The 17,527-nt window shown below is 46.1% G+C and overlaps 1 protein-coding gene across 1 annotated transcript in view; it reads left to right on the forward strand.

The window, feature by feature from the left end:
* The first annotated feature begins 17,199 nt into the window (after positions 1–17,199).
* The window catches only part of ILVBL (ilvB acetolactate synthase like), a 37,479-nt gene continuing 37,151 nt past the window's right edge, over positions 17,200–17,527 (forward strand). The window contains exon 1 of the mRNA XM_050925857.1: positions 17,200–17,414. The gene's annotated coding sequence lies outside the window, so the exon portion shown is untranslated. The remainder of the gene's footprint in view (positions 17,415–17,527) is intronic.

A 17,527-nucleotide genomic window follows, 5' to 3' on the forward strand; every position in this document is an offset into this window, starting at 1 on the left:
ATAGTACAATTGTGTAACTAAACACTGTGTCAAAATGCACGTGCAAGTGCACATATTAGGGTCAAATTCTGCTCCTCGGTTACATGAGTATGTCGGCCCCTGACTAGGGCCCAAATTTGTGTAAAGAAGAGTAAATCTGGTCCCGAGAGAGTATGGAACAACTTCCAATTGTTTTTTTTTCTGTGTCTTCCAGCAGATGGTGGTACAAGTCAATAGTTTTGTTCATCCTTGACTTTGGCTTGCTCTATGATAATTTTATATTTGTTATCAGGGCCAAACCCTCAGCTAATGTAAGTCATATCATTTCATTAAAGTCAAGGAAACTTTGCCAATTTACCCCACCTGAGAATCTGATCGTTGCAGTTTAATACTAATTAATCCCCTTCTATATTTATAGGGAATCATGTTTCCTCAAATGGTTTAAAATCTGATGTCAAATCATTTCAAGTTTAAATGTGTTTAACAAAGATTAACTGGTTCAAGTTAACGTACTTGGAGGCCCAGATATGTTAAAACTGTTTAAGAAGGGTGGTTGAGTCAAAACTATAAAGACAGTTCCAAATATGGACCACAATTCAGGAAAGCAGCCCTATTCATCATAGCATATGAATGATGTAAGCAAGTTCTTAAAATTTGGATCTTAGATCATAGTCATAATTTAAAAAAATTCATTGACACAGCTGGACACCATTCACATTTGAAACATAGAGTAGCTTAAAACTGTCCTAGCTTGAAGTGGTTTGAAACCGCTTCAGGAAATGGGGTCCTCTTACAAGTGTAGATGTGAGGTTGCATATATGATGAAGCCGTGTATACAGAGTACATGCTGATTTTAATCAGACAAGTTTCCTAAGCACTTTACAGAATATCTAATTGCTTATTTTTAAATCCCAATCAGAGATAAATTAATACTTGAATTCTAAGTTTTCGGTAACAATAAACACTCTTATTTTCTAAAGCTACTGATAGCTAGCCTAAGCCAACAAAACAGTATTTACAGTGTTTATGGTTCTTTACTGAAGTAGGTCTGTTCTTTATCCAAGAACATGAAAACAAAAGAATTCATAATATTGTTATCCCTTTTGACCTGAGCAATTAGTGAATATTTTGGGTCTTGTGAGTTGTTCCCACTAGGGGGAGAAATGGATGATGGAGTCAGGTTTTTTTTTGATGCAATCCTGTTTACAAAGAACGTACACAAAGTTCTATTTCCCTAATGACAGCAGGAATAGTTTCTTGGCTCACAATTCCAAGCCTCTTTCTATCCAGCAGTCTACCCAAAAGCTCTCTCTCTCTCAGCTTTTTCTGAGATCACACTACAAATACTTCTCTGGAGCTCCTTTGTGCTTCTGTGGTGTCACACTCCCTTTCCCCCCCAAACCGCAACCCTAACCCCATCTCTATCTCCTTGCATTTGCATTCAGATCCCAGGGAAAGCCTCTTTGACTGTATGGCTCAACTCCTATTCCAGCCTTGCTTGATGGTGGCTTCTGTGATGTCAGCCATTTATTTCACAAAAGAGCTTGATTGTTTTTACATTTATCCTGAATAAAGGACAACTAGTACACCCACCAACTTCAATAAAGCTTCCCTTTCCCCAGCATAACTACCGATTTTCATGTTGTTTTTATAAATCTGTATCTTGAACACTTCCACAAAACCTACAGCATTCTTTTCTTTTTACGAACCTGAAACAGGATACTGAATGCATAATTTCAGATACACCATGTGGCAGGCTTGGTACCTCGTCCACCCCTTTGATCAAGGTGGTGGGGGCGAGGGATAACCCCACCTTTCTGCACCTACGTCTGCTCTGAAACCCTTCCGGTAGTCCATACGGTGTGTCTCAATGGCAAGAGTCCCTCTAAACTCTCTCCCCCTGGTGGGATAACGCACCCAGTGAATGGAGTCCACACTCCTAGAGCAGTATTGTCCAATGGCCAGAGTCCCCCTAAACTCTCTCTTTCTAGTGGGATTGGGTGGCCCAGTGCCCGGAGTCTATATAGTATGCTCCTAGAGCAGTACAGCCCAATGGCCAGAGTCCCACATATAGCACGCTTCTAGGGCAGTATTTCCTAATGGCCAGAGTCCCGCATATGGTACACTCCCAGAGCAGTGTGGCCCAATAGCCAGAGTCCCACATATGGTACACTCCTAGAGCAGTGTTCCCAATGGTCAGAGTCCCTTTAAATCTTCTGAGGCAAGCGAGGGGTCGGGGAATTATGTTGTCTCTATAAGGGGGAGGGGGCAGTGACCACCAGTAGGCTCTGACCCAGGGCCCTGTCAGGGGTGGAGTGATCCTCCAGGGGGTCAGCAAGGCATCCAGCCAAAACACGCTGACCTCATAGTGGCGGGAGGTACCACTCTTTTACCTTTCCTGGGTCTCTTCCTACCAGTCCTCCAGTCGCCGTAGTCTCTGTGGCGTCAGGGTCTCCAGGGCTCTCGGCACCAGATGCTTCCTGGGGTTCCAATAGCTGCGGGCCTCCGGTCCAGGTTCCTGGTTCTTCAGCTCTCCCCGGTAAGGGCTGTGACAGCTCCTGAGCCGGAGCCTCCGCTAAACGTCCTTCCTCCTTGGCCTGGTGGAACTGCTCTGCAGGCTTTTATACCTGACTTCCAGTTGGAGCATGCCCAGCAGAGCTGCAAGGGCGGGCTTTGCTCTGCTAGGAAGGAAAGGTTAACCCTCTCAGTCTTAGGGTATGTCTACACTACGAGATTATTCCGATTTTAAAGAAACCGATATTTGGAAACAGATTGTATAAAGTCGAGTGCACACGATCACACTAAGCACATTAATTCGGCGGTGTGCGTCCATGTACTGAGGCTAGCGTCGATTTTCGGAGCGTTGCACTGTGGGTAGCTATCCCATAGCTACCCCTTAGTTCCCACAGTCTCCTCCACCCATTGGAATTCTGGGTTGAGATCCCAGTGCCTGATGGGGCAAAAAACATTGTCGCTGGTGGTTCTGGGTACAGCCTCACCCCTCCCTCCGTGAAAGCAATGGCAGACAACCATTTTGCACCTTTTTCCTGGGTGAACTGTGCAGATGCCATACCACAGCAAGCATGGAGCCTGCTCAGCTCAAGACAGCAGTCATGGATGTTGTAAACACCTCGCGCATTCTCGTGCAGTTTAAGCTGAACCAGGCCCTGAAAACCGAGGCGAGGAGAAGGCGGCTATGGCAGAGTGGCAACGAGAGTGATGAGAACATGGACACAGAATTCTCTCAAACCGCGGGCCCCGGCGCTTTGGAGATCATGCTGGTAATGAGGCAGGTTCTAGCCATTGAACGCCGATTTGGGGCTCGGGAAACAAGCAGAGACTGGTGAGACCGCATAGTGTTGCAGGTGTGGGACGATTCCCAGTGGTTGTGAAACTTTCGCATGCGTAAGGGCACTTTCATGGAATTTTGTGACTTGCTTTCCCCTGCCCTGAAATGCCAGAATACCGAGAGAAGCCCTCACAGTTGAGAAGCGAGTGGCGATAGCCCTCTGGAATCTTGCAATGCCAGACAGCTACTGGTCACTCGGGAATCAATTTGGAGTGGGCAAATCTACTGTGGAGGCTGCTGTGATGTAAGTAGCCAAAGCAATCACTAAGCTGCTGCTACAAAAGGTTGTGACTCTGGGAAATGTGCAGGTCATAATGGGTGGCTTTGCTGGAATGGGATTCCCGGATTCCCTAACTGTGGTGGGGCGATAGATGGAACCCATATCCCTATCTTGGCACCGGAGCACCAGAGCACCCAGTACGTAAACCGCAAGGGGTAATTTTCAATGGTGCTGCAAGCACTGGTAGATCACAAGGGACATTTCATCAACATCAAGGTGGGATGGCCGAGAAGTGTTCATGATGCTCGCGTCTTCAGGAACACTAATCTTTTTAAACGGCTGCAGCAAGGGAATTACTTCCCAGACCAGAAAATAACAGTTGGGGATGTTGAAATGCCTGTCGTTATCCTTGAGGACCCAGCCTACCCCTTGATGCCATGGCTCATGAAGCCATACACAGGCAGCCTGGACAGTAGTCAGGAGCTGTTCGACTATAGGCTGAGCAACTGCAGAATGGTGGTAGAATGTGCACTTGGCCGTTTAAAGGCGCGCTGGCGCACATTACTGACTCGCTCAGACTTCAGCAAAACCAATATCCCCATTGTTATTGCTGCTTGCTGTGTGCTCCACAATCTCTGTGAGAGTAAAGTGGAGACCTTTATGGCGGGCTGGGAGGCTGAGGCAAATCACCTGGCCACTGATTACGCGCAGCCAGACACCAGGGCGATTAGAAGAGCACACCAGGAAGCGGTGCGCATCAGGGAAGCTTTAAAAACCAGTTTCATCACTGGCCAGGGTATGATGTGACTGTTGTGTTTGTTTCTCCTTGATGAAAACCCGCCCCCTTGATTGACTCATTCCCTGTAAGCAACCCATCCTCCCCCTTCGATCACAGCTTGCTTTCTAAGGAAATAATGTCACTATTGTTTATATCATGTATTAATTATTAATTGATTATAAAAAGAGGGAGAGAACTGACAAGGTAGCCCGGGTGGGATTCGGGAGGAGGATAGGAGGGAAGGAAAAGGCCACTAAAAAAGTTCAAAATAATGACATCCTTTTGCTTGGGCTGTCCACTGGGGTGGAGTGGGCAGGTGCACAGAGCCTCCCCCCATGCGTTCTTACACGTCTGGGTGAGGAGGCTATGGAACAAGGTGAGGGGGGAGGGTGGTTATACAGGGGCTGTAGCGGCACTCTGGGATCCTGCTGCCTTTCCTGAAGCTCCACCAGATGCTGGAGCATGTCAGTTTGATCACGCAGCAGCCCCAGCGTTGCATCCCGCCACCGCTGACCTTCTTGCCAACACCTCTCATCTCAAGTGTCCCTCCTCTCTTCACATTCGTCCCTCCTGTCCTCACGTTGGTCCCTCCTGTCCTCATGTTCACTGGCATCTTTCTTGTACTTTGATACCGCGTCCTTCCACTCAGTCAGATGAACTCTTTCTTGCGGGTCGATTCCATGATTTCAGTGAACATTTCGTCTTGTGTCCTTTTTTTCCGCTGCCTTATCTGAGATAGCCTTCAGGACGGAGGAGGGAGGCTTGAAAAATTTGCAGCTGCGAGAGGGAAGGAAAAAAAGGGAGATAAGTATTTAAAAAGATATGTTGTACAGAACAATGCTTATACTCTTTCACGGTGAACAACACTATTCACATTACATAGCACATGTGATTTGAATACAAGGTTGCATTTTGCATCTTAATATTGAGTGCCTGCGGCTTTGGTGTTAGAGATCACAGACACAGGTCCGGGCAACAGAATTCGGCTTGCATGCAGTTATGGTAAGCCATTGTCTTTTGGCTTCTGCAGCCTTCATATATCCAGCGCCCTCCTTTCCCACATACCAAGCAAAGCCTGTTGAGTGCTGCGGCTTTCCTGTTAATGTGCAGCAGCAGAAACCAAACTCCCTCCCCCATCCAATTCTCTGGGATGATCGCTTTACCTCTCCTCCCACCGCGTGGCTGGTATCATGGAAAAGATCCCTGCTAGCCACCCCCCAACACCGCATGGCTGGTATCAGGGGAGATCCCTGCTAGCCAAATGTGAAAAAGCTCAGCGCCAATCACCCTCCCCTCTTCCCCCCACTTGGCTAACTGCAGGGAAGGATTTCTTTTCAGCCACAGGCAAACAGCCCAGTAGGAATGGCCACCTCTGTCCCCTTAATTAAATTCCCGTATTTCAACCAGGTTACCATGAACGATATCACTCTCCTGAGGATAACACAGCGAGATAAAGAACGGATGTTGCCTGAATGCCAGCAAACATCGGTATCATACACTACCAGGCTTTGTCATGCAATGATACCAGATTACTTGCTACTAGCATGGTGTGGTCAAGTGTCCTACCATGGACGATGGAATAAGGCTGCACTGCCCAGAAACCTTCCGCAAAGGCTTTCGGAGTACTTCCAGGAGAGCTTCATGGAGATATTCCTGGAGGATTTCCACTCCATCCCCAGACACGTTAACAGACTTTTCCAGTAGCTGTACTGGCTGCGAATGCATCCCAAGTCCTCAAGCAAATTAATCATTAAAAAATGCTTACTTTTAAACCATGTTTTATATTTACAAAGGTACACTCACCAGAGGTCCCTTCCATGGCTTCATTGTCTGGGGTACAGCCTTGAGAGGGCTGAGAGGGTACTTCCGTCAGGCTGAGAAAAAGGTCCTGACTGTTGGGAAGAATGGAGTGGTGTGTGCTCTCCGAAAGCTCATCCTTCTCTTCCTCCTCCTCCTCATCTTCCCCATCCGCAGAATCCTCAGGCATGGCTGAGATTACCCTCTCCTTGGAATCCACAGTCGGGGTGGGGTAGTGGTGGTGGACCCCCCTAGAATTGCAAGCAGCTCAGCCTAGAAGCAGCATGTTTGTGGCCCTGCCCAGGACCTTCCGTTTGCTTCTTTGGTTTTCTGGTAGGCTTGTCTGGGCTCCTTAACTTTCACACAGCACTGTACTGAGTCCCTAGTGTGGCCTCTCTCCATCATGGCCTTGGAGACTTTTTCAAATGTTTTTTTCATTTCGTCATTTGGAATGGAGTTCTGCTAGCACGCAATCATCTCCCCATATAGCGATCAGATCCAGTACCTCCCATATGGTCCATGCTGGAGCTCTTTTTCGATTCCCAGACTGCATGGTTACCTGCGCTGATGAGCTCTGCATGGTCACCTGTGCTGATCAGCTCTCCACACTGGGCAAACAGGAAAAGAAATTCAAAAGTTTGCGGGGCTTTTCCTGTATACCTGGCCAGTGCATCTGAGTTCAGATTGCTGTCCAGAGTGGTCACAATGGTGCACTATGGGATAGCGCCTGGAGGCCAATACCATCGAATTGCAGCCACACTAACCCTAATCCAAAATGGCAATACCGATTTCAGCGCTACTCCCCTCGTTGGGGATGAGTACAGATATTGGTATTAAGAGCCCTTTATATCGATATAAAGGGCTTCGTTGTGTGGACGGATGCAGGTTTAATGCAATTTAACGCTGCTAAATTTGATATAAACTTGTAGTGCAGACCAGGCCTTAGTGCGTGGCCAGTCTGCCCCATCACATAGCAATGTAAATCTGTGGTAATTCATTAGAATTATTCTATATTTATATTGGTGACAAAATATGTTACCAAGTCACTAGAGAAAACATTAAACTTTTTGATAATTGTTATAACAGATCTATCACAAGCCCAGAGAATTGAGATAATCATTTCTGGTTGGAAAATGTTGATGAAAATTAAATACTTTGTCAAAATTTTTTCCCATTTTCTAACCAGCCCAACAAGTAATGTTTATAGCCAAAAAACCTAAGGGGCATTCAGAAGGGGCAGCTCCAGGAATTTAGTAGAAAGAAAATTGTATGGTATTAAAGTGATGAGGAGGCTGTTTTTATAGCACTTAATTTCCAACAGATTTGGATTCAACAAGTCAAATAGAGCATGTTGCAGGTATCAGTAAAGCTATTGCTACATGGATATCTTCCAAAGCAATTGCATGTTCCATTAAATAGTTATTCCTCACCCTTGCCTCAACAGTGGTTCGAGGCGATAAGTTGAAGACGAACATCTGTCTCTCTGATTACACTTGAGAGATTTCAGAAGACAGCAGGATTTGTAAGGGACAGGATTTGTTGTACAGTGATTCGATCCTATCTGTTTAGTATCCGGATTTTGAGGTTGGATAATAATCAATGGCCAGGACCATATACATGGAAATACCATGTAATTCAGCAAAATAAGCCTCAGGGTAACTTGTGACCTTTGCCTCCAAAAACACAGGTCTACCTTGTAAGTCAAATGAGTACTTCCACCTTTTAAGGCTCTTATTGAGCAAAACACCAGCATGTCCTAAGCAACCATTAACTTTAAACACATGCTAAATATCATCCCTCTGCAGCATGGAATGGGACGTATTGGTGCTTTAGCCAGGAGGTGGAAATTGCATACATACAAGCAGGTCTGAAGATCAGTATTCGATTCAGTACAAGGCAGTAGAACAAGCACAAAGTGGTCAGTCTGTTACAAAACTTCTGGGAAAAGGAGGTGTTAAGGGTGGGAAAGACGGAAAGGCAAAGGAGGAGTGTGTGGTGAAACAAGTGATCCCTATACTTCCTGTCTCCCTATGTTCGGCCTCCCTGCCCAGCATCTATCATCTGGCAGGATCCTCCCTTTCCCTGTAGCTCTCCCTTGGATAAAAAAATGCTTTTCTGAAGGAACATATGCTGTATCCTGGCTATTGTCCTTTTTTAATGCATTATGACCCATCATAAAACGAAACACTGCACAAGGTTCTGTTTTACGTAAGGAACAGCATGATTTGTCTTTCTAAACCAATACAAGAACCTGGTAAGCAAACTCACTGGAAAATACTGGTTAAATGTTATAAGAAGATAGTTCTGGTTTTATTATCTGTAGTTTCCATGCGCTGTGAAGTGGCATTTTCTTTTTTTGAGAAATGTGATATTTATGAGCTTAACTGACTGTGCAGAAAGTAAGCTGTTTGAGCCTGATCCAAAAGACATTGGAAAGATTCAGGTGACTTCAGTGGGCTTTGGATTATGCCGTTAATATGATATAGTGATGAAATTACAAGTTCTATTCCAAGATGAGTAACTTCATTAAAGGGACACTGTCAATTCAAAGAGTTTTGTTTATATTAAGTAATTTTAAAACATCGCCAGTTACTAATAGAGTGCCCCTTTAATATTATGTTCTGACTTTTTTAAAAACTAAATTCTGTTCCAGAATGTTGTGCAGGTTTTTCTGCTCCCCTGCTGATGTTTGTCTAATTTAGCAAGGATGAAAATGATTCAATAATTGACCCTGCACTGGAAAGTGTTAAAGTAACTGTACTCAAAATGCTATCAAATACACAAAGTAAATCAGCCTGGAGAAAATAGAGAGAAATAGGTGTAACCATAGTGGGTACAAAATTTTCAGACAGAATTGTGATTTCAAGTTGATAGTGTTTTTTTTAATCTGTTACTAAGTTATGAATATGCATCAAATATTTAAGGGAAAATTATGCTTTAAAAATTAAAAAAATCAGTTCATAAATGTGTGATATTCTAGAGATTCAGAGTTATGGGTGCATTTAAAAACAAAAAGTGGAATGCAGAGTTAAGTTATATCAGACAAAACTCTACTCTATGTTTGTGTTCTAATCTACCCTACATCCAAAGATAGATAACTGAATATTGACACATTATAAATGATCAACATTGGCAATACCAGCTGCATACCCCTACTGTACAATGCTATGCTTGACATATGGACATGTGCACTTGCTTGTGAGTTGCTGGTACCAAGAAAATAAAAACAATTGGAAGTTGTTCTATACTCCATCAGGACCAGACTTACTCTTCTTTACACAGATTTGGGCCCTAGTCAGAGGCCGACATACTCATGTAACCGAAGAGCAGAATTTGACTCTAATATGGGTTCAGTCTCTCAGTTAGGCCTGTCTTTTTATCTTACCTATTGATATGGCATCCATCCCTATAGCAGAAGAGCAGCTGTCCCATTTCAGACAAGATACATCAATATCTATATTGTTTATTCACAATGTTTTTATCTCTGTTGTATTGTTCCTTTTGAGAAATAAGAAAATAGAGTAAAAGTAAAATGTACTTTTTATCTCAAATCTATGTGCCATTCCTGATCTTGTTTTAACAGGACAGAGTGTCTTTCCTTTGGATTAAGAATCCAGCGGAGACAGCTACCCCAGTCCCACACATTCTACAAGGGAATCCAAAGTCAGAGCAATGGCATTCAGAGAAGTGTAGCTGCTCTCTTTAAACATCCTGATAGATGAAATAAAGGACTGGGGGGTCATCATTAAAAGTACCTTAAATGGGAGCTCAATCCCCAGAGCTACGATTGCTGAATCAGGAAAAAACAAGAAAGTAAGTCCTCTCAGGGACTGGCATATTCAAGTTTACATGAGAGATGACAAAGACTGGCTGTGATGTAGAAAAATCAAAATTCAAGTTTGCCAGTAAGAAAAGAGCCTGAGTAATAGTCAACTAAAGAATGGAAGGGAACAGTTTACCTAGGAAGTTACAAAAGCCTTTATTAAAATGGAGAGCTACTTTTGTCCTTCTGTCTGCTTGTTTCTGACAAAGGTTGACTCAGGAATAGAGGGGGAATCTCTTGGGGTCCAGCAACTCTGCTGGCTTGGGAAAGTGGGCACTGCATCACCCACACCTCCCTATGTGAGACAATCTCTGTGCCTGTTTTGACAGTTTAAAACCTTTAAAGATATCTTTCTCTACAGCTCAATATAGAAATTGCCAGAACCTAGTCCTGTACTTTTTTATTTAAACACAAACAAAGAAATGAGGATGTTTGCACTAAAATGATATGAATCAATGTCTGTATTTTTATCAGAGGGGTAGCCGTGTTAGTCTGGATCTGTAAAAGCGGCAAAGAATCCTGTGGCACCTTATAGACTAACACGTTTTGGAGCATGAGCTTTCGTGGGTGAATACCCACTTCTTCTTGCATCTGAAGAAGTGGGTATTCACCCACGAAAGCTCATGCTCCAAAACGTCTGTTAGTCTATAAGGTGCCACAGGATTCTTTGCTGTATTTTTATATATTTATATGCCAAATGAATATATAAAAATCTGCATTAAAATAATGATTTGTAAGTTTACAATATTGAGCAATGGAAAGTTAGGAAATGCCAGGATTCAGGTAGTCTGAGTACAGTGCACATTCATTTTGACACAGTCTTTAATTATGCTATTTTTTTCCACAAGCTCCCTCATTCAGTGGTAATTGAAGTTTTGTTTGTTGTTTGCCTTCAGACACTGGGCAGCTGTGTACATACTTCTGCAACATGAACATATCAAGTCAGGTTCCAGGTCTCAGTCCTTCTCTTCAAGGTGCTCAATGGCCAGGGCCCAGTATATCTAAAATATCCGGTAAATCCCTGGGATTAAGATTAAGATTTTTTCCCTTAGGCCAGGCCTGCACAACTCGTAAAGTGGCGAGGGCCACATTACTCCAAAGAAAACAGCTGAGGGCCGAAACCTCCTGGCCCCACGGAAACACCCCGCCCCCCGGAAACACTCTGCCCCAGTGATTGAAGCCAAAGGAGTTACATGAGAGATGAATCTGGGCCCGTGTATGTGATGTCTGCTCTAGACTGTCTGATGGGAGCTGTCTAGCACATTGCATGCTGTTTGATGTCTGCTGCCGTGGTCTGTTTCCTGGGCAACTTGGCAGAGAGGACCATTTCTTTTTATTAATTTGAATAAGAGCAGAGAAGTCCCTCCAGCCCAGCACCTTTTATAACTTCACCTTTTTTACTGAAGGTGCATCAAACTCTCCACCCCTCAGCTCTTCAAGATATTCTGTTCATGTCAGAGAAACAGGAAGTCTCCTCTGAATGAGTTTCCATACACAGGGCTTAACTGCTGCTCTGGGCCAATGGGGGCTGCTGAAGCAATGGCCAGTAAATCCCTCGGACCGTGCCGCTTCCAGCAGTCCCCATTGGCCCAGAGCAGGGAGCCGCGATCGGCTGGACCTGCGGACGGGGCAGGTAAACACACCGGCCAGCCCCGCCAGAGGCTTTCCCTACACAAGCAGCAACCCCTGTTTGAGAAACCCTGTCTTAGAAGAAGTGATCAGTTTCAACTGGTTCTCTTGGATTTGGCTATTGTCATAACTATAAAGGGAAGGGTAACAGCCCTCCTGTGTACAATACTATAAAATCCCTCCTGGCCAGAGACACCAAAATTCTTTTATCTGTAAAGAGTTAAGAAGCTCAGGTAAATTGGTTGATACCTGACCCAAAGGACCAATAAGGGGACAATATACTTTCAAATCTTGGTGGGGCGAAGGCTTTTGTTTGTGTGCTCTGTTTGGGGGGTTGTTCACTCTTGAGACTAAGAGGGACCAGACATCAATCCATGCTTTCCAAATCTTTCTGAACAAGTCTCTCATATTTCAAACTTGTAAGTAACAGCCAGGCAAGGCGTGTTAGGTTTATCTTTGTTTTCTCAACTTGTAAATGTTCCTTTTCCTAAGTAGGGTTACCTCTGTTTGCTGTAACTTTGAACCTAAGGCTAGAGGGGGTTCCTCTGGGCTCTCTGAATCTGATTACCCTGTAAAGTTATTTTCCATCCTGATTTTACAGAGATGATTTTTACCTTTCTTTCTTTAATTAAAAGCCTTCTTTCTAAGAATCTGATTGATTTTTCCTTGTTTTAAGATCCAAGGGTTTGGATCAGTGTTCACCAGGAAATTGGTGGAGAAGTCTCTCAAGGCTACCCAGGGAAATGTTATAGTACTTGGGAGGGAAATATTCTGGGGGGGTGGGGAGAGGGAGACAGAGTTTTCCAAATGACTCATAAATAATTTGGGTGGTGGCAGCAAAACCAGATTTAAGCTGGTAGTTAAGCTTAGAGTTCTCATGCAGGTCCCCACATCTGTACCCTAGAGTTCAGAGTGGTGAAGGAACCTTGACAAGTGGTGATTTTCTTGCTGGTCCAAGAAATGTCAAGTATATCGTAAGAACTTGGTCCCAATTCAGTCCTGGCATAAAATGGCATAGCTTCTGTGGATTTCACACACCCGCTTATCCCAGGGAGAATTTGGTGCTTTCTCCCTAAAATTCACTCCATTATGGAAAATTCCTCCACAACTGAAGCCTGACCCCTGTGGAAGAAACAAAATCCACTCTCAGGTTGAAAATCATGGACCCTCTTGGTAGCTTCCTCCCACCAATAAACAAATGTTCCCACTGCCCATCATGGATTTTAGGTGACACAAGAGCGCCTCTGAGGCGGACAATCTTATTTAAATCGAAGGTACTTTCTAGTGGGAATTGTTTAGATAAATCATCATGTGTGTAAAAATTCCAATTCTCTAAGTACTTACAAGTCCCGGGACCATAATGCACATACATAAAATAAGCAGGCATGCCTTTCGGTGGAGCGGGAGTAGTCTTGGACTGATTTCCACCCATTCTCTAAGTGTGTGGGGGTGCCCTGTTTGCTGCAGCAGCTCACAAACTAAGACATGTCTCTATCCTGTCCACTGAGTCAGCGGCTCATAAAGCTAATTACCACACCAGTCCTCAGGAACTCACACAGGAAACATTTATCGAGGATGTTGCACCCCTTCTACACCCCCTTCAGCAAAGAGCGTGGGCTAGTCTGGTTCATGCAGGGAGGAGAATGGGAGAAAAGATGTAGTCACACAATCCTAGCCCCAGGCAGCCCCCTCGTCGGTCATGCCATGCAGAGATAGCCCGCCTTGGGTCAGATCTTTTACCGATCCACTAAGATGCAGTATTTGTTTGCCTTTACCTAAAAGGGAAGCCAATATACCTGGACTCACTTACCCCCTCATTTCTACACCCCATCCCTCTCAGCTCTACACCCTCACTGTATCTCCTTCATTTATACACCTCATCCTTCTCAGCTCTACTCCCCCACTGTATCCCCTTCATTTATACACCCCATCCCCCTCAGCTCTACTCCCTCACTGTACCCCCTCATTTCTACACCCCAGCCCTTTAACCTCTACTCCCACACTGTACCCCATCATTTATACACCCCATCCCCCTCAGCTCTACTTCCTCACTGTATCCCCCTCATTTCTACACCTCATCCCCCTCAGCTCTACTCCCCCAATGTATCCCCTTCATTTATACACCTTATCCCTCTCATCTCTACTCCCCCTCTGTAACCCCCTCATTTCTACACCCCAGCCCCCTTAGCTCTGCTTCCCCATTGTACCCCTCATTTCTACACCCCATCCCCTTCAGCTCTACTCCCCCACTGTACCCCCATTTCTACACCCCATCCCCCTCAGCTCTACTCTCCCACTGTATCCTCATTTCTACACTTCATCCCCCTCACCTCTACTCCCCCACTGTACACCCTCATTTCTACACCCCATCCCCCCTCAGCCCTGCTTCCCCACTGTACCCCTCATTTCCACACCCCATCCCCTTCAGCTCTACTCCCTCACTGTATCCCCTTCATTTATACACCCCATCCCCCCTCAGCTCTACTTCCCCACTGTACCCCCCTCATTTCTACACCCTATCCCCTCTCAGCTCTACCCCCCCAATGTATCCCCTTCATTTATACACCCCATCCCCCCTCAGCTCTACTCCCCCACTGTACCCCCCTCATTTCTACACCCCATCCCCTCTCAGCTCTACCCCCCCCACTGTATGCCCAGTCTATATGGGGATAGTTTAAATCCCCCATTATTCTTGAGTTTTTTATTTTAATAGCCTCTCTAATCTCCCTGAGTATTTCATAGTCACTATCACCATCCTGGTCAGGTGGTTGGTAAGATATCCCTACTGCTATGTTCTTATTATTAGAGCATGGAATTACTTTCCATAGAGATTCCATAGTACAGTTTGGTTCATTTAAGACTTTTACTTGTTTCTACACTTCCTTTCTCTCACACCAGCATGACCTGTTCTGTCCTTCTGATCTATTTTGTACCCTGGTATTATTGTGTCCCATTGATTATCCTCATTCCACCAAGTTTCTGTGATGTCTATTATATCAATATCCTCATTTAATACAAGGCACTCTAGTTCACCCATCTTACTATTTAGACTCCTAGCATTGGGATATAAGCACTTTAAATCTTGTCACTTTTAAGCTGTCACACCACAGCATTTGCAGCATAGGGCTTTTCTGAACCCTGAGCAAGAAGTGAAGAATTAGCCTGGGGCCAGACCTTAGGGGAAACATGCCCAGTATGCAGGGAAGGGTCGGAACCAGGAACGGGAGGGGAGGGGTTCAAGTGATGGCCTCCCAATAAGCCATTGCTAAAGAGTTTGGGCCCCCGCTCTCAGGTATTCTGAAAGCTCAGATAAAGCACATGGGGGCCTTGGGCCCAGAGGAGCTCCCATTCCTTATGGGTCAGGTGTGCCCCATGGCTTCCTCCTGCCTCTTGGAAAGGTCTCAGCTCAGTGTCAGAGCAGCAGAGCTGCAGACTGAAGACTGCGCCTAATAGAGTAGCTTCAACTCTAGCTCCAGCCAGGCCTTACCTAGACCAGTCACTCTGTCCCTGTTTGCCAAGGGCTGTAGCCATCAGGCCCCTGGGTGGAGACCCCCAACCCACCCCAACTTGTTTCACATGGGCCACTCCAAAATGGGCAGGATTGGAATATGGACTTCCTACCACATTCCTCAGAGAATGCTATCGCTGTAGAACCTGGACCACATACTGAGGAATGGATAGCAAAGTTACCCAGGCCCACAGGATAAGTGTTAGCGATTTTATTTATTATGATAACAAAGCCCTAGCTGGGCTGACACTGGCTGCTCTGAGCAGCCTCTGTCATATCCCTGGTGCCAGAACTGAGATAGCTTGTGATGCCAACGCAGGTTGAGCTCTTTGGGCTCCACTGTGGTTTCCTCATCCTGTTCTCCTAGGCCCTCTCCCAGTGCCACATGTTCTGTATGAGTTTTAATGAAGTGTCTTTCTCCTCCATCCACCCTAGAGACCCTTTAACAGAGTGCCCACAAGGCTCCCCTCAATGCCCATTGCAGTGTTTGCAACTTTCCTAACTGCACCATGAAATCAAACCAACTTTGTAAATAGATCGCAACGCAACGTGTTAGACTCCTCTGCAAATGCTGCAATTTCCACTCGCTCCCTGTTGAGGCAGAAGCTTGCCATCGTAGAGCTTGGTTCCCAGACCAGTTTGTGGAAAAATACTGACATCCCAAAATGGAGCCCAGTATCATGTAGCCTGGTCACATGTCCTTGTAGAGTCAGAGCAGCCATTACTTACAGGCTGTCTGTAGCATTCTCAGGAAGGCTAACCAGGTAGGAGATAAGCTTCTCCTAAGGCCTATTCTTCTTAATAGCCCATTGCACCGACCAGACCCTTCCCCACTCACTATCTAGATGGAGAGCATCTCAGTGGGTGATACCCAGGTGTAAACACATTTGAAGTACAGATACATAGTCAGTATTTATAACTTCAGATACAAAAATGATACATGCATACAAATAGGATAATCATACTCAGCAAATCATAACCTTTTCAATGACATCTCACTTGACCCGACTTGTACAAAATGCATCATATCATAATAATATTACCGTGAAGAATATGGGGTGAAGTGTGTCTTTTGAGATAAAAGCCCTAAGTGCTAGTTCAATCAATGCAAAAAAAGGCCTCCATTCGAACTCCATTCCAGCCCTCCCAAATGGCTCTGACACAGTGCACCTGGCTGAGGAATGGAAGGGCACTGGAGACACAGCCAAGCACAACTGTACAGACAGGATCTAGCTCCTAAGCTTTTTGGGGGTGGGGGATGTGTGTATGTATGTGGGTGTGCGTGTGTGAAAGGGGTGTATGTAAGTGTGGTGTATGTGTCATTTCCAGGCCAATGCCACTCACTGGATTGTTTTGACAAGGGACACTGATGCAAGGGAGACAGGTGCTGCCCAAGATGAGCCCAGCGCCATTCCTACACAGATAGGCCATGAAGCTATAGGTCAATTCTGGGCCGGAAGCTGGTGGGGCTTGTCTGTGACACCCGGAGCTGCTCATCAGTGCTCTACCCGTCTGTTTAGAACTGCCTGCAGGGGCCCCTAAGGAGGATGGCACAGGTGCCAGGTGGAGTGTGTGTTAACACTGGCTCTGATGAAAGGTGCAAAACCTCCAGAACACCAAGCAGCAGTGTCAGGGTGGCGCTTGGAGGGGGCACCAAGTCACCGACCTGGTTGCCAGGGTGGCACCCACGGGGCAGGAGCCACCCAGTCACCGACCTCATTGCTGGGACAGCTCCCGCAGGGCAGGGAGAAAAGGAGCATCCAGTCACTGACCCCATTGCTGGGGTAGGGGGAAGGGGGAGGAGGACCCAGTAACTCACACTGTCAGTGGGGCAGAAGGGAGGCACCCAGTAACTGACATCATCGGCTGGCTGGGGAGGAGAGAGGGACCCTGTAACTCAGCATTTTTCAAAGTTCGGATTGCAATCCAGCACTGGGTCGCTTTGGTCAGCACCACTGACCGGGATATTAAAAGTCCCGTCAGTGGGGCTGCTCAGCTAATGCAAGCTAGTGCCCACCTGTTTCGACACTGCGCCCTGGAAGCGGCCAGCAGTGGATCTGGCTTCTAGACAGGGGGGCCATGGAGCTCTGCATGCTGCTACCACCCCAAGCTGGCTGTGCAATGCCATTGGCTGGGAACCAGCCAATGTGAACTAAAGAAGAGGGGGTGGTGCCTGAGAGCAAAAGTCAGGTAAGGCTTGCACACCCCTGCCTAGGATCCAGATCTGCTGCTGGCCACTTCCAGGGCTCAGCGAGGTACGCGGTGCCAGGACGGGCAGGAAGCCTGCCTCTGCACCCCCCTGGCTGTGCTGCTGACCGGGAGCCGCCGGAGGTAAGTCTGCACTCCAATTCCCTGCCCCAGGCCTGAGTCCCGCCAAACCAGGAACCCCTTCCTGCATCCCAAAGCCTGCACCCAGAGCCCTGACCCCAATTCCCCTCCCAGCA

The sequence above is a fragment of the Gopherus flavomarginatus genome, chromosome 16, assembly GCF_025201925.1.
Source record: "Gopherus flavomarginatus isolate rGopFla2 chromosome 16, rGopFla2.mat.asm, whole genome shotgun sequence".
In the NCBI taxonomy this organism is placed as follows: Eukaryota; Metazoa; Chordata; order Testudines; family Testudinidae; genus Gopherus; species Gopherus flavomarginatus.